This window comes from Otolemur garnettii, unplaced genomic scaffold (assembly GCF_000181295.1).
Source record: "Otolemur garnettii isolate 467f Iridium unplaced genomic scaffold, OtoGar3 scaffold00006, whole genome shotgun sequence".
NCBI classification, from domain to species: Eukaryota; Metazoa; Chordata; class Mammalia; order Primates; family Galagidae; genus Otolemur; species Otolemur garnettii.
In genome coordinates, this window is record NW_003852401.1 from 24,401,521 (window position 1) to 24,423,122 (window position 21,602).

A 21,602-nucleotide genomic window follows, 5' to 3' on the forward strand; every position below is an offset into this window, starting at 1 on the left:
ATCAAATCTTGATGCACATTAACAATTATACTTATATTTGAGTTGAGTGGATCTTCTTCATTCAATTTAAGGAGAAGTCATACATCTGACGGTGTCACTGGTCATTAAATAATTTAGTAAGTATTTATTAAGTGCCTGCCAACTGTAAAACATGATTTTGGTCTCTGTATATGATGTAAAAGTCATGACTTACCTTTAAAAACTGAATAACACAAAGTAAAACTAGTATTTAGAATAGGAAAAGTAAATGTAATTAACTCCTAATAATTTTAAATTTTTCTATGAAAAAAGAGATTATTATGCCTGACATATACAATAAAAGGGAGACAAAGAATGCCAACCTATTTTGAGAGGGAACTTCAAAATTTTTGAATCATCCAATTATACAGAAATAATGCTGGCTGATCATTAATCATTCTTATCTGTTCAATAAGGGTGATCTAAGAATGTTTACTATGCAATATTTTATAAGCGAAGTTTAATTAACATTTGAAGATATAAATTTCTCTTTCAGATAATATAATCTATAATTCAAATCTTGTTTGGAGCCTGAAGGGAGAGACCAGTCAGGAGTGAGGAACAGTTTGCTGCACTATCTCATTTATTCCTACAACCCTGCAGTAGAAGAGTCATTATTCCTACTTTATAGGCAATGCAGCTAGAGCTTAGGCAAAGGGAGGACCAGGACTAACCCAAATCTCCTGGAACAACAAAAACCACATCCCAGCTCTCTTCACCCCAATGCCTAGTTCTCCTTGTCCTTGACCGTAGGTGTTAGAGAGAAGGCTAGGCATGCCCACTACCATGACATGGTGACAGCAACTGGCTGCAAGGAAACCCAACTCTTTGCCATGGCCTCCTTCAAGCAGGGATCTGAAATCAAGCCATAGTTTTAGATTTCATGCTTTAAAAGAAGGTGTTGCTGGTTGAGGGGAGGGCATTTACTTTTTAGGTCTTCATAAATGATCACTCAGCCTTACAACAATTTTTAGATAAGGAACCGCCTTTATTTAAAAGGATTTCATTGCATTTCATTCTCCTGAGCTACCCTTCTAAAATATCCTTTCTTCTCATCAGTCTCATAGTTCTTCTGAAAGGGTTGTGCCGAAAGAATTTTCGATGCCAACGTCTGTTTTGTATCCTGATTTTTCATTCAGACACTAATCCTTTTGGAAATCCTAGGGCCACAGGGAGAAATTTCCAGGTTGAACTCCTTAGAACAGGAGTGCTTAATCTCTTCCTGCCAATTTTTCATTCCGCAGACCTCCCGTGCCCTCCTCCATGATCTGAGTAATCTCTATCCCCCAAAGCCAAAAAGCCTCTAGTTGATCTTGCCTGAAACATAGTGAGGACTCAGGAGTGGGGTTGGATTGGTATAGATATAACCTGATACTGTAAGTAGGTCCTTCAGGATCTGGCCAAGGTAGGGTAAGCCCTGTGCCTGGTTAGAACTAATACTCTGGACGAAATTAAAAGAGCAATGGATTAAGGACTGTGAAAGTAAACAGTAGCAGGTGAGTTGAAGAGAGAAGTCAAAACTTACAGAACAGCTAATGTGATGGCAGTTTCGGGATGGGGACTGGCTGTTACCATGTTGTTTTCTTCTTCCTTTATGTCTGGAGGAAACAGAGGTAACAAAAACTCCAAAAACCTCACATCTTTCTAGCTGTAAAATTGGCAATAAGAGCCCATTGCAAGCTGCAAAGTGTGGGGAGAGTTCTTGTTGTTTTTTCCTCTCTTTTTTCTTTCCTGCCCTCAAGAATAGGTCTCTCTTGTGCAAAGAGTGTGAAGGGAATTTCTGTTTCTTTTCCTTCTCTTTTTTGGTTTTCTCTTTGTTTCTTCATGAGAACAGTATTCATGGTGTCCACAACTTGAAGAGAAACCCAGAGAGTAAAAAAAGATACTCTGGGGAACAAAGATGATAGAAAAAGTATTGTAGAGGAGAAAATGGGAGAAAGAGACCCTCCAATCCCACAGATGAATTGATACAGTGCTGGGTTTACCCCAAGCTGTACCAAAACTTTAAATCAGCTATTATAACCATTCTTCATGAGGTAAGGCTGAGGTAGCGCGTGCTTCAGAGTATGGCGGAAGAGAAGAGAAGTTAATTGCTTGCTCTTTCTCATCTCCTTTATCCTAGTGGTCAAAGTTTCCCTGTAAGGAATTATCTCCTCTCACCTTTTGTAGTATCACACAGCCCCTTTGGCGGCCCCGTGGCAAACAAGAGATTGTGTGCTAAATCAGGGGTGAGGAAACTTTTTCTATAAAGGGCTAGATAGTAAATTTTAGGGTTTGTGGGCCATAAAGTCTTTCATAACTATAGAACTCTGTCATTCTAGTGCCAACGCAAATATACAATACTTAAATAAACAGGCATGACCAGGTTATGATCAAACTTTATCTTCCAAAACTGACAGCAGGCTAGATATAGGCCATAGCTCATCGTTTGCTGACCCCTGCCCTACAGGATAACTCTTCATCCAAATAAAGAAGTATCGGGGGACCCAGAGATCCAGGATTAAGGTGTACATGATAAAACCAGTGAAGCTTGAGATTGAGTCCATTTCTTATCTCCTTTCCATAAATTATGTGCACTGGCCGAAGGCAATGCCAGGTAGGGTATTATGCCAATCAGCTTAAGCACTCTATAAGCCCTGATATGGTGAAGGCACTGTGAGGGAGGAGGTGTCACTTCCAGTAAGGGTACATCATGACCCTCTCCAGAGTGGAAGGGACCCAAAATAATGAATGTGCCACCAAGTGTTTAGGTGGTCTTCCCAAGAATGGTGCCATGTTGAGGTGGTCAGTTGGTCTTCAACAGTAGCAGTACCTACACAATCCTTGATGAGGGAGGGCTAATGTTGGGTCCATATAAAGCTCCCATTTCTATGACCACATCCACTTTGTTGGTCCATTGCAGAAGCACTGTGCAAGCCAACAAAAAGATGATTTGTATCATAGGATGGATGATTCTGGCTACGTAGCTGTTGAAAGACTTCTCTGCAGTTGAGGATTTTTATAGGCACTTCTATGAAACCCAAAGATCCATATAATTTGCGCCAGTTCTCACAGATCCATTCACATACCACTTTCACAGACCCCCTAGTTACTGACTTCCCCTGCTCAACCATCCACTCACTGTTTCTCCTGAGTCAGTATATAGTGTAGGCAGTGACTAGAAGTTCACAGCTCTACCCATTGAGAATGATTTCCCTTCACTACTTTCATTCACTACCACTCAGGTCAAACCTGAAGGGCAGTGTGCTGCCACAAACATATTGCTTGGACTCAACAGCAAATCAGACCAGTATCCTTTTCTGCTTCATTAGTCAATTGTGTGAAAATCCTCATTGGCCAAAGGTATGAGTGAGAGAGGCATCAATGCAACAAAAGCAGGTAATATAGGAGTCTGGGCCATCTGATTTTGTAATTTACTCCTTGTTTAGGAGGTTCTTTAACTTAGTTTCCAGTAAAGCTCTTCCAGTATACAGTGACTTAATGTTGGACCTGTTCTACTACTTGCTTTAGTGGATCTGATGATATCTACATCATAAGATCATCTCAATCCCTAAAGTCACTTAGTGAACAGTCTTTTCTATGAACCATATAAATACCTAGAACTGTTTTTTAAGCATTATAGTTATTTGCTACAGAAGGCATGACCTACTACAGAACCCTGTAGCTCTGTCCATAGTTCTTCTACTGTGCTTCCTGGATATCCCCATATTATCTTTATTCAAACTATTACTAGTAGCCACTGAAACTGCAGCTTATAGAGCCCAGACCAGCTTCAGAATCCTATTTGCTTTTCACCCCGTTTTGAAGTCTTCTGAATTGACCAGTAACTAGATTATAGAAAATTTCCAAGTGTAGTAAGTATATGTGCCCTCCATAGCATTGGGCTTCTTTCTTAATGGTAGAAAGTGAGAGATATAAAACTTAACTTTTATATTAGAATGAATACTCTGGCATGTTCTTAACCACTGGACCCCTGAAAACTTCGTTGATGAGGCAGGATCTTAAATCTCCTCCCCTGGCCCCTAACCTGGGCCATGTACATTTCTTACCAGGGAAGCTGGAGGACATTCCTTCTAGTTATCCTATCCACTTAACATGATGTCATTAAGATAGTGGACCAATGATGTTATTTGGAATGTCAAATTGATCAAGGTCACTGAAGACTACAGCATTGGGGCAAAACAGTAAATATATACTGATATACTCTTAGTGTAAGGCATGCTGCTTCTGATTCTTTCTATTAACAAGTATCAAGAGGAAAGCATTTGCTGACTCCATAGCAGTAGATTATGGACCAAAGGCTATGTTGAAATTCTCTAGTAAATATACTAACTCTGGCCTAATAGCTGTGATTGAGACTACTGCTTGGTTAAGTTTATGGCCTACGACTTTCCAAAGTATTCTGATACATTCCTTAATACTATGCCAAGGAATTTGGGGCATCTTCAACTTCATTTTTATGGAAACCATCATTACGTTCAGTGTTCCACATCCATACCTACAGAATATTGAGCAAGCTCCAGGTATTCTTGCCAGAGCACTAAAGTTGAAATCATGGTGTATTTTCTATATCAATAAATTCTTCCTTATCTAGCATATAGTCTGTGTCCTTCATCCTTCTCCCAGATCAACACCCTCAGAATCCATTCTCATACCATATGTTCCTCTAGATCTTGTCAGTATACATCAGCCAGATCAAATAATTCCCTTGGCCTGTAAATTATTTTTCCCCCAAAGCTGAGCTTATACCTTCTCACTTGGGCTATGCTGACTTCTGACTCTGTTTATTGGCTTGAAAGCAGTAAGAGGTGACAGGGAAGGTATCAACAAGAATAAGCATCATCTTTCAAAGCACTTGCCTTCAGGTGAGGTCATTACATAGCATCCAGGCATGGTGGGGTGTTTTCTGACAAATGGAGAAGGGGCAAAAGAACTTGATTTCAAATTCTAGGTTCACCCATACAGATGGCCCCATTTCATGTCTTAATCAGGGCCCTGATTTTCATACAAGAGGCCTGTCCACTTCACATATAAAAGTGTACTTCACAGGAATTGTACTTTATGATTAGATCCTGGGCCTGCTTTTTAGCACTGTCTACACTGAAACATTAGAAGCCAAGAGTCTCCTTTAAAGACTATAAAGAGAGACTTTCAGAGTGTGCAATTACATGCCCTGGGGCTATCAGTGCAATCAAAAACACTCACACGACTCCTAAATACATATAATACCTCTCATACATATAATTGCCCTCGTACGAATGAAATACCACAATTACTAAATCTCTTGGCATTTTACTCTTGAAATACACCTCATCTCAATCAACCGCAGGAAAAAACCTAAGTATGTGTGATGTCATTGCATATTAGGGGTTATTAATAATCTATTACTATCAGCATTGCAGTCCTCATTGATTTCTGATATATGGAAAATCAAATTTGAAACCTTGCCTAGGGTTTGCTTTCTAGAAACATTTTTGAACCCAACATTATAGCCCAAGATTTTGAAAGACAAAGTCTGAACCAAAGAGTATGTGCTAATGCTTTTGGTTCTTTTTGGATTTCAGGGCAGTGAGAATAATGGAAGATAAAGTTGAGGCACCAGGATGGGAAACAATAAAATGTGATGTGTTACCACCTGGGCACTAGGTCACAGTGAACCATGAAGAGACTATCAATTACTCAGCAGTTTCACCTGCTCAGTCATGCAGGATGCCTGCATGTAGGATCTTCTTAGAAAGACAATTTATCTGATTGATGGCTCCCCCCAAACTTCTACTCTTAAAAAATTACCCAGAAACTCACTTCTGCATTGTTTTTTGTAGCCTTTTCAGCAGGACTTGGAAAACTCATCTGTCTGTAGCTCATCAGTCTGGAAGTGGCAATAGGAGGCAAATACTGTCAGTGTTTGTCCTCAGGCAGTGGAACCAAATGGTCGCCCAGGGAATCAGTTGGCCATAAGAGAGGCTTGGATGGAGCAATACAACCCATAGACTAGGAGATAGATGAGGCCAAAAGAACCTGAAAAGATGCATAAGATACATCTTATGAAGATGCCCATGTTTTCATTTGCTCAGTGGATACATCCCACACTCCTAGCCGTTGTGCAGTATCTGGAGAATAGAACAGAAATATTTTTGGTCATCAGGAAACTTTGCCCAATAACAAAAATAAGCACTTCATAAAATGTTTACTACTGTAAGATGGGCTTTAAAAACGTCTGTAGCTTCCCAGAGGTAGAAGAAAGACTAGTCACATCTGGAAACTTGGGAGTTCCCAGAGGACGTGATCATAAACTGTGTTCAATATTATAAAAACTGAAGTCATAAGTTTGAAAGGGAACTCAAGAATTCATGTGGCCTGCCCTTTACTTCAATCACCTAATTAAGCTTCTATCATCCAGTGACCCACAGAAGTTAAGCACCATCCCTACCTCATCTACTCACACCATATTATATATTCCGGTGTTATAACCACTTACATTTCCCTGATCAAAGGTATGGCATATCTCTGAGAATTTGTAAATAAAATGTCCTGCCTGGAATGCCCTCTCCTATCAGGCAGGACAGGTGAGCACACGCTGCAGTATCAGCTCTGAAATGTCCTGCCTTTAAACAGCAAAGGTTGTTTCTGCTCTTTGTAGTCATTCAGGCACCCAGGCTGACAGAGGCTTTGTGTTAACATAACACTTCCCCGGGTCTGCAGCAGTGGGCAGGGAATGTGGCAAATCACATACTGGTGTTTAAAATTCCTACCTAGAAGGGATACATGTCACTTTCCCTCACATTTCATTGACTCAAGCATATCATGTGGCTACATCTAAATGGGAGAGGCCAGGGACATGCTATTCCATTATGTACTCAGAAAAGGGAAGAACCAGAAATCGTTGATCAGCATTAAGACTAGCACCTTTCTAAAACTTCTTCTCCTCCTGCCTAATTCTACTTTTAGATTCAGCCCAGATGTTATCTGTGCAGATCGTCCTTGCTTTATGCCTCCCACCTCCGGGCAGGGTGAGGAGACCCATCTGTGCTTCAGACATCAAGCGCATGCCTCCATCACTGCACAGGTGATGCTCTGTAGACATTATCTCCCTGCTTGTCTGTCTCCCACACAGCCCTGAGTGCTCCCCAAGGACAGCGATCCTTCCTTACCGCTGTGTGCTCAACACCCAGCACGGCGCCTGCTACGTAATAGACACTCAAGTGTGTGTTTGCTGATCTGAGCAAAACCAACACAACAGGACTGAGAACAAAGCTCCCCTTTCATACGAATGCATTGAGCCAGAGCTAACCGAAGCATCGTGCAGTGTTTCAAGCATTTTTCAATGCCAGTTTCTCCTCTCCTGCTGTTTATCAATGTAAAGTGACATATTCAGGTGATAAGAGGAGCTCGCCTTGGGCAGAACCTAAATTGAAACAATCCAGAAAACTTTTGCTTCCTCTGTTTCACTATTCAAAATCCTCAAGTTTGGGTTTTTTTTTTTTTTTTTTTTTTTTTCTTTCTCCCTAAACAGAGATCATCCAACTAGGAAGTAGGGCCTAGATCAGGAAAGTAACTCATCTCCCTCACTCTTTGTGGAGATGTAAATCAGGTCATAAGCAAAAGTCATTTGGAAATCTGATTTCTCTGTGGGCTCCTCTATTCTGCTGTGCTATGTGGGTGAATCCCAGGAGCACCAGTGCTGTCTTTTCTATGCCATTAAGACAGAAGAGGAAATCGTACTTACAGATTTCCTCAAGCCTAGACTCAGTTGACTGTGGTCAGGAAAACTTGAGACAAGTTCATTAGGAAACTGAACTCAGAGCCATAGACAGCTCCATGGCCATATTTGCCTAGGAGTAAAGGAGAAATGGCATCCTGCCACATTTTCGTGTAGATTCTCCCCAAGGAGAGCAGAGAGAACTTCCTAGCACCTTGCTATGCAAAGTGTGGTTCAGAGATTAGTATCATTTACATCACCTGAGACCTTGTTAGAAATTCATAGACTTGTCCCCCACCCTACACTTGCTGAATTGGAACCTGCATTTAACAAAACTTGAGAAGCACTGAGTGGGGCTCTGAGCACCTTTGAGGGAGGAGCCTACTAAGCATAAGCACAGCTTTGCCTGTCACCATCACTGCCGATCACTTTGGGAGAGGGGAACACTCCCCGAGTCAGGAGGCACCGTACTGCCTTTAATGGTTGTTTAGAAGGCAGCAGGTAATCGAAGGTGAAGGGAAATTAGGGTGTGTCCGAAGATTTCAGGGCCAGGTCCTCCTAGGGATGGATGTCTTTATGCTAAGTAATTATGAGTGGTGGTTGAAAAGATGAATGGCCAATCTGCTGTGGGGTGAAAAAGAAACCCAAGTTCATCTCAAAGGCCGTAGCCTCCTGTGCCCTGAGACACAGCTCATTCATAGCCTCCACCTCAGGTGGGAGTGGTGCGAGGTAGGGACAGCAGGATTTGTGGGCTGGTTAAAGCTTCCCAAGTTGCCAGTCTCCTTTCCACAAACACACGGACTCTTTTTTAAAAATTTCAAATTAATATATGAGTACAAACAATTAGGTTACATTGTTTGCATTTGTTAGATAAACTCTAAGTTGTAGTTGAGCCCTTCACCCAGGAGGTGCGCCATATACCCTTACATTGTACCAATAGGTGAGAGCTTACCACAACCCTACCTCTGCCCTTCACCTCCCTACCCTCTCCCCCCTCTCTCTTGCCCCTACTCCCTTATTTGAATTTAATTGTGTTCTTTTTTTCTTGTGTGGGCAGGTAGTTGTTCATCTATTAGTTTCATATTAGTATTGAGTACATTGGATACTTGCTGTTCCATTCTTAGGATACTTTACCTAGGAGGATGTTCTCCAAATCCATCCAGATGAATGAAAAACATGTAAAGTCTCCATCTTTCTTTATAGCTGAATAGTATTCCATGGTATACATATGTCATAGTTTATCCATTTGTGAGTTGATGAGCACTTGGGTTGTTTCCACATCTTGGCGATTGTGAATTAAGCTGTGATAAACATCCTAGTGCTATGGTAAAATGATTTTTTTTCTTCCAAGTAGATACCTAAAAATAGGATTATAGAATCAAATGGAAGGTCAACTTTCAGGTCTTTGAGGATTCTCTATACTTCTCTTGATGATATCTGCCTGGGAAAAGATTTTATGAAGAAGACCCCCTTGGCAATTGTAACAACACCAAAAAATAAATAAATGGAACATGATCAAACTAAAAAGCTTCTGCACAGCTAAGGGTACAACAGCTAAAGCAAACAGACAGTCTTCGGAATGGGAGAAGGTGTTTGCAGGCTATGAACCTGACAAAGGCCTAATAACCAGAATCTACAGAGAATGCAAACTAACAAAGCAAGAGCAAACAATCCCCTTTATCATTGGGCAAGAGACATGAACAGAACCTTCTCCTCAGAAGACAGTTGACTGGCCAACAGACACATGAAAGAATTCTCATCAACCTCTCATCATCTCTGGTTAGATAAATGCAAATCAAAACCACCTTGAGGTATCACATAACCCTGGTGAGACTAGCCCATGTCACAAAGTCACAAAGCTACAGATGCTGGTGTGGATGCAGATGGAAAGGAGCACCTATCCGCTGCTGGTGGGACTGCAAACTCCTTCTTTCTCTATGGAAAGAAGTGTGGAGAGCCCTCAAGGAGACACATGGACACTTCCACCAGTATTTTGCTTCTCTCTTGTTTTCTTCCATGAGCTGTTTGGTTTTCATGCTCCCTTTCCCCTGTCGTCCCTCTCACCTCACCACCCCTCACATCAGTTTGGTTTGCTGGTAACTTGACGATTCTTAATTTTGTCTCATCCACCTTTTTACCCTTTCTTGGTTGACTATTTTAGTTCATTCTACAGAAAGCATTTCTCTAGTGACTTCTGCTATCTTTTCATTATATTCTGACACTGTTATGCAAGGACATTGAATATTTAATGTGTTTTTTTACAAAGCAATGTTACTAACACATTGTATGTTGAATGAAACATGCAGCTGGGCATGAGTAAAAATCATTATCTCCATTCGCTCATGTAGTATCAATTTCTCCATCTCCAGCGGTAGCTGCCAGCATATTCAAATCTCATCCATCTTAAAAAAATACTCTGCTCTCCCTCCTGTTCTCCCTTAAGCACACCGCTCTGTATCTTTCTTCCTTTTGGAATCCTTAACTATCTCCTCTGTCTTCATTTCTCTCTTTTGCGCTGATACCTAAGTGAACTTTCTAAAACAGAAACTGTTTCTGTGCTCACCTGCTTGAAATCTAACAATAAGTTTCTTCCATTAACTCTACATGTCCAGATAGACATTTCCCCAGCCCCACTTCTCAACCTTATTTTAGGGCATTAATTACCTCCTCAAATCACACCCCTAACTCCATGGGGTGTCCTGTGGTTCTCGAAACACAATCATGGTTTTCTTGTCCCCTACCTGTGTCCATGTTAATTTTTCTAGGTAGATGACTTTTCCCTGTTGGTGACATTCACCAGTACCTGGTGACATTCTGTTTAATCTTTCAATACCCACCCCAGGCTACCATTCTTGTGTCAGGAATCTAAAGCCTTCCCTGACCTCCTCTTTGTTTCTGAGTATCTCAGCTATGCCTCTGTCTCATTAATTGCCATGTGAATGTTTATACTAATGCACTGTGAGCTTCTAGAACTCTTGGATTTTTTTATCTGTCTTTACATCCTAGCTTCTAATATAATGCTTCATATAAAGAGATATATACATGTTTTTTGAATTATATTTCATAGGGACTCCAGTTTATTTTGTACTGTGGTTTTAGACTCGTAAGTCATTATCAGTTCAATAGTGAAAGAGTCATTTACAGAGCTCCGAACCCAGAAAGCATGCCATCACTTCTGGGAGGTGTATAGTTCTGGACAGGCTCTGGCCTCTCAGAGGAATATGGGCCATGGAGAATCACCTGGCTTCTTAGCCCTGAACTTTCTCTCCCCATCTGCTTTTGATCTGATCTGCTGAAAAAGCAACTTCTCTAGCTTCCTTGGCTACCAGAAATGGCCCTGGATGATTTGGCTATTATGAAGGAGGAAATACCAGCTCTATCGGCCAGATACCTACTGAAAATGAGGTCAGAGGCCAGAGTGGTCAGCAGTCAGGCCTCAGCGTTGGGGAGATTTGAATAAAGGAAAAGGGATGATTTTCACGTCAAACTTCATGTGTGCTTTATGGAGCCAAGGAACAGCTGCAGGCTCTGTCGGGAGCACCTTACAAAACCCTGCTCTGGGTGTCTCAGTCGCTATATTGCCGACTCAGCTGTCTCCAAACTTCAGGCGTGCGGTTCCTTAATTGCACTGAGTCCAGCTGCCCAGAGCCACTCTGTGAGCAGGAGATCAAGACTCCTGAAGGCTCTCAATCTGGCTTTACCTCTGTGGGGGTAAGCGGGCACCTTAGCTGGCACAAGGCCTGGAAAAGTTTTCCTTCCCAGAGGCCTACTGTGCATGCTGCAGCTGCCCACAAGGTCGGAGGGGGGGCTACAATGAGCGTTTCAGCACTTATCTGAGTTGAAAGTAGGTGGAAACTGCAGAAGATTCCAAATTTGGGGGAGCATCCTCATTCTCCCGCCTACTCTGTCTTGTGACCAGATATCACGGGAACTGTTCTCAGAAGAACAAACACTGTCTCCCCACACTTCATGTTGAACTCACGTCATCATAAGTTAGCTCTGAAATAGACAGCAATTTTACTATTTGTGTGTGTACAAGTATACAGTGATTTTTATGTCATTTATATAAATGTGGTGCATACTTTTTAAGTATTGAAATGCTTATATTTTTTCTGGGAGCAGTATGTTTTTAAATTCTAAATCTGAATCTTTTATAATTTAAGATATACCTAGAGAGTCATTCTCTGCATTAAAATTGCAAATCCCACAAAACTGAGCTCATCTAGAAAGCCTTCTTCTGTACCTCCGAGATCCTCAAGAGAAGAGTGAAAACGACAGTCAGTGAAGCTGTTTCTATTGCAAGAAATAGCCCTTACTCTAGTTCACACGCTTTCTGAAAAAGTGGAATATAAACCTGATGGAATTGTAATTGATACAGATAACTACATCAGATACTCCACTTACAGAGTATAAAACTAGAAGGGACAAAAGCAAGCTGGCCAGCCTGAGCAAGAACAAGACTCCGTCTCTACTAAAAATAGAAAAGTTATCCAGGTGTGGACCTATAGTTCCAGCTACTGGGGACAGTGAGGCAGGAAAATCACCTGAGCCCGGGAGTTTGAGGTTCCAGTGAGCTGTGATGATACTACTGCCCTATAGCCAGGGTGACAGAATAAAACTCTGTCTCAAAAAACAAAGCAAAAAAACAAGGCAAGCTGGAAGTGTTCTCTTTGAAACAAAGCTGTAGCTGGCAATCAGTAAGAAGATAGAGTCCTTAAAAAAGAAAGAGCTTTTCAGAAAAAAACCTCCCAAGTTTCCCAACAAGAGATTATTTTAAAATGTTAAGTTAGAGGAAAATATCTGAATTCAGTTTATAACTCTTATTTCTCCATTTATGACATAGAGTTACAATTCTAGCACTCCTATAAAGTAGTAAAGAATTTTCAACAGCTGGAAAAATTTGCACCAAAGTGGACTTACTGTTTTGGTAAACTGAACTTTTAAGTAATATTTTATTTTCAACTTTCTAGGGCTGATGGAAAGTTTTATATAGTGTTTTGAGTGATTATTTTATTAATTTACTACTAATAAGTACAATACCAATGTATGCTTAATACGCATACTTTTTAAAATTTACAATTTTACTTGTTTTAGGAGATATTTCATTTTTAAGTTGTCACATAAATATTTGGTTTTACTTTTTACTTCAGGAACTCTACATACATAAAAACATAAGATGCCAGTCTCAATACCAGTGTTTCAGTGTTATGTAAAATAAATATCAACTTAATGAAATTGGCCTTTTCCTTTGGCATGGTAATCAAATAATAAATGAAAAAGTAAAATAATAGTGAATGAAATAATAATAAAACAATAAAAACTCGTAATCACACATATAACACATACATATACATACACGCATAAACACAGACAGAGTTTGCAAGGCACAGACCTGGTTACTGTATTTTTCCCTCACATATTCCAGTTTCAATTTGATAAAACAGAATGCTGAGCATTCTGAGAGTTTGGTCAAAATTAGGACTATCCCTCCAATCTGGTTGAAACTGTATTTTGGTTTCTCTGTGTCACAATGAAGTAGAAATTGCAGGATACTGGGGCCAGAGGCTGGCCCAAAGGCTTTCACTGTTTGATCTCTTAATAAAGGCAGTGCAAGCAGTATTCAGACGTGATGGATTTCCCCCGGGCTCCGTCTGCAACAGGGATTCCTCCATTGTTAGCTCAGTGCCTTGGAGCTGCAGCAACTCGCTCCGGGCTTCCTGGGTGCTGACCTCCCAGAGGATTTCACTTTCCACAGCCAACGCTTCTGCAGCACAACTCAGGCCCCATTCTAAGGACTCATGTTCTGAACCCTTTCTTTCTTCACAGAGCCTCAGGGGTCCATGAAATATCTAGTTATAAGCCTTTTTGTGCATTCAGATTAGGTTTCTCTCTATTCTTCCACAATAACACAGAAGGTAAAGAAGTATAGTTTCTAAACAAAGAGCGACTTTTTAAAACAAGGCATTGGCAGGTGCGACCAGTCTCCCTCCCTTGTTTCAGGTTCTCAGTCTGTCTTCAGGACAGAGCTCACCCGAGGCCAGGGAGGTAGTGAGCCATCAGCCAGGATTCAAACCCAAGTCAGGAGCTCCTGCTCTTTTGGCTCTGTCAGTGGTTCTAAAGCTGGAACACGCCTCAGAGTTCCCCAGAGGACTGGCTAAAATTCAGATTGCTGGTCCTCACCCACCCCACAGGAACCTGGGTGGGGGCACGTCATTTTGCATTTCTAATAAGATCTCAGGTGATGCTGGTGGGGCTGGTTCTCAGACCACACTTTGGAGAACCACTGCACCATATCAGCGTTCTCCAGCATAAGGGGAGCTTGTTAGGAGAGTGCTGCCCCCACTCCCAGGTGAGCCACAGGGGACATTTGGAGGAAATTACACCAGCTAGCGGTAGCTGCAGGTAAGTACAAAGTAATTACAATGTCTAAACTACATGAGCGGCGACTAAATACAAGTTTAAAAATAATTAGAAGTGAAAGGCAGAGAGCAATTAATTTTTAACGAGCAATGGTAAGAACCAAAGGCGTCTACAGTGAGCAATTTGGGCCATAGCCAGCCTCGTAATTTGCAGGGTTCAGGACAAAATGAAAGTTTGGGGTCCTTTGCTTAAAAAGCAGGCAAAATTTGTCATCAATGGTACTAAAACGCAAAGCTTTCCCTTTCTCAGTCCTTCAACTTATCACGTTGGTTTTCTTTGCTAGTTAATGAAGTTCTAAATCTTAAAAAATTAAAATTTTGAGTTATTTGCATGAAGTTTACCATTTGTCTTTATGCTGTATAATGTCAGCTTTGCATGCAAATTTAAGAACATTTAATTCCTACGTGGAATTACTGATGCTACATGATTCCTACTGCAGCCTTCCCGAATATAGCTGTACTGCGTTCTCACCGCCACAGTGGAAATGCTGCACAGAACGGACTGAGCTGCTTTTTTTTGTTTCATTTCTTCCTGACCAACACTCTCTACCTTCAGCTTACTGATGAGTAAGAAAAGAATTAAGAGGCAGTAACTATGGGTTGCCCTGTGCTCCCCTTGCCTCCTCCGTGACCATTTTCAGCCTAAGTGGTTAGCTAACGCAGGGAAGTAACAAGGATAAGAAAGGAGATGATAGGATGATTCCTTTGTCTTTGTTTCTTAGAACCCCGTTGCCTTCCTTCTGTGTTGGAAGCAAGTTCTGGTTAGAGCAGAGCTGTGGCTTCTCCAGGCCATCGGCACCCCTATTACTCGGGTAGCCCTAAGATACTCACCTTGCACCCACTTTGAACTTCTGTGCATTGTGGACCCACCAGAATCCTGTATTCATAGGATATCTTGAACACAGGGGAAGCCAGGAATGGATGACATTCATATTTCATGCATATCCTCTGTTCATATGCATGCTCCAGTGTTCCATGGGACTTCATTTACACAATACAAGTTCAAAGACAAAATTATAAGAATGTTAAGACAGGGAAGCAGCGCACCAAATCATTCATGGGGCTCTTCTGAGCTTGGGGCCCTGTGCCACTCCACAGGTTGCCTACGCAGGAGGCCAGATGATTAGGGTACCAGAATGATGAAGCATAAAATAGAAAGTTATAAAGGGAATTCCAGATGGAGAGAGTCCAATGGGGTGGGGAGAGATACACGTGTGTGCCAGAAAAATGTGGGAGAAATCATATTCTATCTCAGCAGAGACTTCCTTCCTATTAGACCTTTGTCACTATTGATGGGTCAGGGATCTAGCTGGCTAGAAATAGATTATTCCTGGAGAAGAAAGGTGCCTACAACTGAGACAAGCCATTGATGTTTCTTTTTTCTCCTTTCTCAGAAATGTTTTTTTGTTTAAATTCATGCATAAGAATCACAGTAGATGTGATCTTACTTTATTTTTGTGTGTTACATTTTCTTTCAAAAGCAAGAAACCATCTCATAAAATCTATATATGTTATTGATCAGTGTAATAAAAGTATCAGAAGATAATTTCCAGCCTTCAATTGCCTAGAGGACATGTTAGTTTCTTTAATGAAATTATAAAAAAAATTTTCACTTATTTGTTAGTTTTTGATATGAAACCATGTTTATTAAATCATCCTGTTATTACTTTCTTTTTCTTTTTGGTTATTGCTGTGAAATTTCAAGGCACAATGCCTAATATGCTGGGGATTGTTTTGTAACACAGCTAACATTTTATGAAAGAGTAATATATCTTTGCTTTTCAGATTACTCTCACATGAACTCAAATTAGGTTTCATATCTATTTGTGTTAACCAAACTAGGAGAAAATTCTTATCAAAGCACCATTATCAGACTTTATATAAAATATATTCACTTTTTCCCTAAGGGTTAGACATTGTATGCTGTAGATTAAAGTAATATTGTAAGAATCTGTTATTTAACTTTTCCATGTAAATTTCAATTTAAAATAGGATGTTAACTATTTTTAGTAAGTTTTAATGTACACAGTTAACAGAATTCAAGACTGAATTCTAATATTTGAGATAAAAAGATATCTTGTAAGTTTATAACCTTTAATAATAAATTTGAAGTAGACAAGTAATTTATTAGTATTATATTTTATTTTTATAAAAAATGCAAACAATACAGATAAGTAATGGTCTCCCTAATGAGACCCGCTAGAGGTAACAATAACTGTCAGTGTTATAGGTATTACTTAAGTGATATTTGGGTATTTACATCATAATGTACATATGAAAATTGGTTATCTTTTACATATATGAAGTCATTTTGTGTTTATTGTCCTGACACTTACTTTTCAAAACAAATACCAATCTATTTTAGAGTTCTAAGCAGATACATTTGGATAGAAATAATATTAATTTTGAATGCTGGCAGTATTTGTTCGATGTTTGTTCATTTATTGCCTTTTCAATAACATTTTGGCTGTTTCCAATTTTTCACTTTATATACAATGCTAATGATGAACAGTCTGCCACATGCCTCTTTGTTTCATATAAAGGCATTTTTGAGAATACAAAGACAAAATTAGAACTGATAGGTGAAAGATATACATTTAGAATTTTTAGAAATCCTGTCAAATTGTTCCCTCAAAAGACTTTACCACTTTATATCCATGTCCAAATATCCATGCCAAAACTTGTTACTTTGGGTATTTGAAAATATTTGGAAATCTAGTGGGGAGACGTTGGCGTGCATTCTCTTAGGAGTGCATGGAGAGTCTAGTATTCAAAACTTTATTAATAAAATTAAGTATGTTAGCAGAGGAGAAAATCAGACACTACATACTAAAAATGCATTTTATAAAATCCAACTTATAAAATCTCTCTTTGTGATGGTTGATTTTATATGTCCATTTGGCTGGGTTATGGTACCCAGATAGTTGGTCAAACTTTATTCCAGAAGTTTCTGTGAAGATATTTTTTAGATGAGATTAACATTAAAATCAATAGACTTTGAGTAAAGTAGATTACCCTTCATAATATGAATGGGTCTATAATCAACTAATAGCTTTAAGAGAAAAACAGACTGACCTCCCTGGAGGAAGAGGGACTCTCCCAGCAGACTCTGTTCAAGCTTAACCTGCTGCATCGTCTTCTCTGGGTCTCCAATCTGCCAGCTTACCCTGCAGATTTGGGGCTTGCCAGCTTCTACAATGGTTTGAGCCAGTTCTTTAAAGTATCAGTCTGTTAGTTGATAAATCTATCCATCCATCCATTCATCCATTCTCTTGGTTCTATTTCTCTGAAATACCCTGACTAACTAATGCACTCTGAATTTAAAAACAAAGAATAAAATTTAAAAATGCTCTTAATTTGAACCAGAACCAAACTTCTTGAATTTTATAAAGGCATCTACTGCAATATATAATAAGCAACATACTTCATGTTGAAACGCCACCATTTCCATCTAATCTCAACAAGTTTGGTTATAACTACGATTATTTAAAATTGTACTGAAGTCCCTACACAATATGATAAAAACACATTTTAATGAGAGATATGGATATCGGGAAGAAGATAAAACTGTTTGCAGATGATATGGTAGAAAATTCAAGACAACCAATGAACAATGTGTTAGGAGGTCTTCCCGCCTGTGTGTGGCCTCCTCAGCTGTCACAGCAGACGAGTGTCTTCCAGTTTCTGCATCCGGCTCCCCTGAGATCAGCCACTGAGGTTTCAGTCTTCCTGTGAGGTTCTCAGGGACAGAGCTCCCTGTTCTTCAATCCAGTTCATGTTTGCTGGCTGAGGACAGTCCTTGGACTAGCACCGTGTCCACATCTGATCTCTGCATATGAACATCCACAGTCCTACAATGTGGATGTTCATTGGCAGACTCTTTAACATAGAATCACAGAGGTAAGGAAAGGAGGGGATTATCAAGCCTGGCCCACTATTGAGCAACAGCTAATCAAATTAAAAAGAAAAAACATTTGGCAAAAGTCACACATCTAGTGAGGGAGATGGGACTCCTACATCTTGACTTCTAATCTCTAGTCCTCTTTCCAAATATGACCTAGGCATATAAACATAATAGTAGTAACATTACTGACTGCTTCAGATGCTAGGGATTACTTTCAATTCTTTGTATGGATTAACCTGCTAGATTCTCACAACAACCTGTGAAATGGATACTTCCTCTTCTGGTTCCCATTTTAAAGATGAGAAAACTGAAGTACAGAGAAGTTAATTAACTCGCCAAAGGTCACACAGCTGGAAAAAATGTGGAGCTAGAATTTAAGCCCAGTTTGTCCTTATCCATCATCATCATCATCATTATTACCATTATCATTATAATAATCATGTCATTCTTTCAAGAAGCCCTCAAGAAAAATTCCTCCTGAGTGTAACTTCTTTCAGTTAAAAAAACAAATAGATCCTTGAGGTTTTCTAAAGGGCTACATAGAGAAGACCCAGTACAGAGCACAGTCCCTGGCCCAGGGGGTCCTGATCACCCAAAAGTCTTCATCAGTATGTCCCTCTAGTCACTTCTTCCCCACGTTTATGTGCAATGCAGCTTCTCTACTCATCATTTGGGCTGGACTCACTGTTGCCAGATGTTAGTATTAATATAATTCTGGAAAGAAGATGGGCTGTATAGACATAGGTCAGAACCCAGATTTTTCCTCTTTCTAGTGTATGTATTTTCTTTTTCTTAAAGCTCTCTTAACTTGGAAGGATTATTGTCATGATGAAATAAACCCTTTGGTTCTTTTATTTCATAAATATTTTTGAGCCCCATGCTACATTTATATAGTAGTAAGAATAGTATAGTTTAGTAAGAGCATGCATTCAGAACCAGATGGCGTAAATACTAAACCAACTCTGTCACTCACTAGCTAAGAGACCTTGGGCAAGCTACTTAACCTCATTAAGTTTGCCTCCGTTCCTTTACCTGTAAAATGGGGCTACTTTTTGGTTGCATTTCTTAAATGAGGTATTATATATCGAGTTCTGGGCAAAGTGCCTGGCAGAAAAATGAAGTTCAAAGAAACCATCTGTATTAAAATGGATATTAATGGTATCTTTCCATAGGGTTCTAAGGAGGACTAAGTGCATCTATGTATGTAAAGTTTTACATAAGGACTCACGATACAGAACCCATTAAATAAGAGCAGGCTGTTATTATGGGATTGTGTCTGTCCTAGAAATACTGAGATGAATTAGCAGCTCACAGAGAAGGAGTCACATGCATGAAGGGATACCTAAAATCCAATCAGGTTAAATACAGTAACAAATGATGCACAGGGAGATCTGGAAGCCCAGAAAAGAGGTCCCTGGCCTGTGGTAAGAAGACAGAGGGAGTCTTGTTAGAAGAGTGATGCCTTAGTGAGTGTAAAGGATGGACTCAGAGTCAGCCAGTTCTGCAGGGGTGGGAGGGAGAAGGTGTGACAAGCCCTCAATCGGGGAATTTTGAAATACATATCTCAGTCCTCCTGCCCTGCTCTCTCTCCTCTTCCCTCCCATCTTGTTGCCTGGAGGTGGTATTGCTGTCTGGGCTGACTCATACATGCAGACATCCTTTGGCCAGAGTATAGAACATGTCTGCACCTGTGGCTACCTCCTTGTCTAGTGGGAGCAATAAGCCTATACCTGTCCCCACTGCAGGACTGGAACGGCTGTATTTCCCCTCCGGCCAGGTGGGGTAACACCACCAATATCTGACCACGTCAACCATCCAGTCACACTGTTAACTGTGTAAGCCCAGTTCCTATGAAGTAAATGAAATAATCCCCAAAGTTGCTCCTGATCAATAGAAAATCAGCTTCATTAGCATATAGTCCCTCCAGACTTGCCTGTAGGTTGCCCGTCTTTATAAACATAAACTAGCTAGTGCTTCCATACTGTCATCCTGGCACTGCTGAGTGCACATTTTATCTGAGATCTTGACGAGGTGAAGTAGGAAAATACAAGGAACTTTTTAAAAGGGGGGGAGGGACCAAGGTTTTTGTAGGCTTGTTTTTTGAAATACTTTGGCTAGAATCTAAAAATGTCATATAATCATTGTTATACAAAACAAGTAACAGCTTTTAGATAAGAATATGCCAGCCTATTCTGCACCTTCCCTTACAGTCAGTCCCAATACACTATGCCCCTTATATTTCCTCTCCCAAGACAAGCAGACACATTCATGCACACAGACATTTGCACACGTTTGTATACATATAGGCATAGACATACATGAATATACAAACAGAAACGCGTACAAGTACACACAGGCAGGCATGCTACCTGGGGAAACCAATGAAATGCATGCACCTAGGCACGCACACACACACAAACACACGTGGCCTCTATGTAAACAGCAGTCTACAGAATATTGAAGAGGCCGCTAGACTTGGTGCTGAACACCTGGGTTCCCTTCTGGTTTTGCTGTTTAGCAGCTGTCTGACTTCTGGAAGTTATTGTGCTACAGTTTCGTGCCTAATATTAAGAACAATAAGAAATAATAACATTCTGCTTACAGACTGACAGTTTTAAAACAATTGCTTATTGATAGATGATGACAGAGCACACAATTAGTTTTAAGTGCTTGCCTTTTAAGAAATAGATTCATGCATAACACATTTTATTCACACCAACCTTTCTTTCATGTTTCCTTGTTAAAATGTTTATATTCACAGAGAAGTCTGTGTGTGTTTTTAAGGAGACTATCTGCTATGATTATGGAAGCTTCTAGTTTTCAGTTGATGTGAATCAGTACTAGTGCTGGGAGTCTGGGTTATGCATATGTAGAAGGTCTGAAAATGAAGGTCTCAAACTCATCCTAGAAAAAGTGCTACATACCTCATTGCTGAATATCGCCATGGTGACCTGAAATAGCCATCAGAGCTGTCATCACACGAGGTCTGAAAACCAAGTTCACGAACTTGCCACCATGTGCTTACCTTGGTAGCACTGTACAAACAACTCAGTCAGGTTTCACAGCCTTGGTATATCTGTTCATTATTATGGTTGCATGTTTTGTGGGCTGTATGATGAAAGCTCTGACAGTCATTTCAGAAAAAGAATTCCCAAATTGCTTTGAAGGGTGGACTAGGTGCTGGTGTCAATGCATAGCTTCCCAAGGGGAGTACTCTGAAGGTGACCATAATGATAATCAGCAATGTGGTATATACCACCTTTCCTAGGATGAGTCCACAAACTTAATTGTCAGATCCTCATGTAGTGGATGTTTCTTCCCAAGCAAAAATATACCACCCTTAATAGGAAAGGGAAAAATAAACAAACTACAGATATCTGATTCAAGGCAGTATCCAGACTCTGACATGAGGGTACCTTGGGACTCACACTTCTAGAAGTTAGGTTCAATATTCCTGTAGCTCATAAGGAAATGGCTGGCAGATGTGATCACTCAAAAATCGTAACTTCTGTTGATGTGAGAGACCATAAACAGAGTTGCAAACCAAATGACAAACACAGAT

General features: G+C 40.2%; 1 pseudogene; it reads right to left on the reverse strand.

Moving 5' to 3' along the window:
- LOC100960735 overlaps positions 1-20,985 on the reverse strand; it is a 158,409-nt pseudogene extending 137,424 nt beyond the window's left edge.
- Positions 20,986-21,602: the final 617 nt, after the last annotated feature.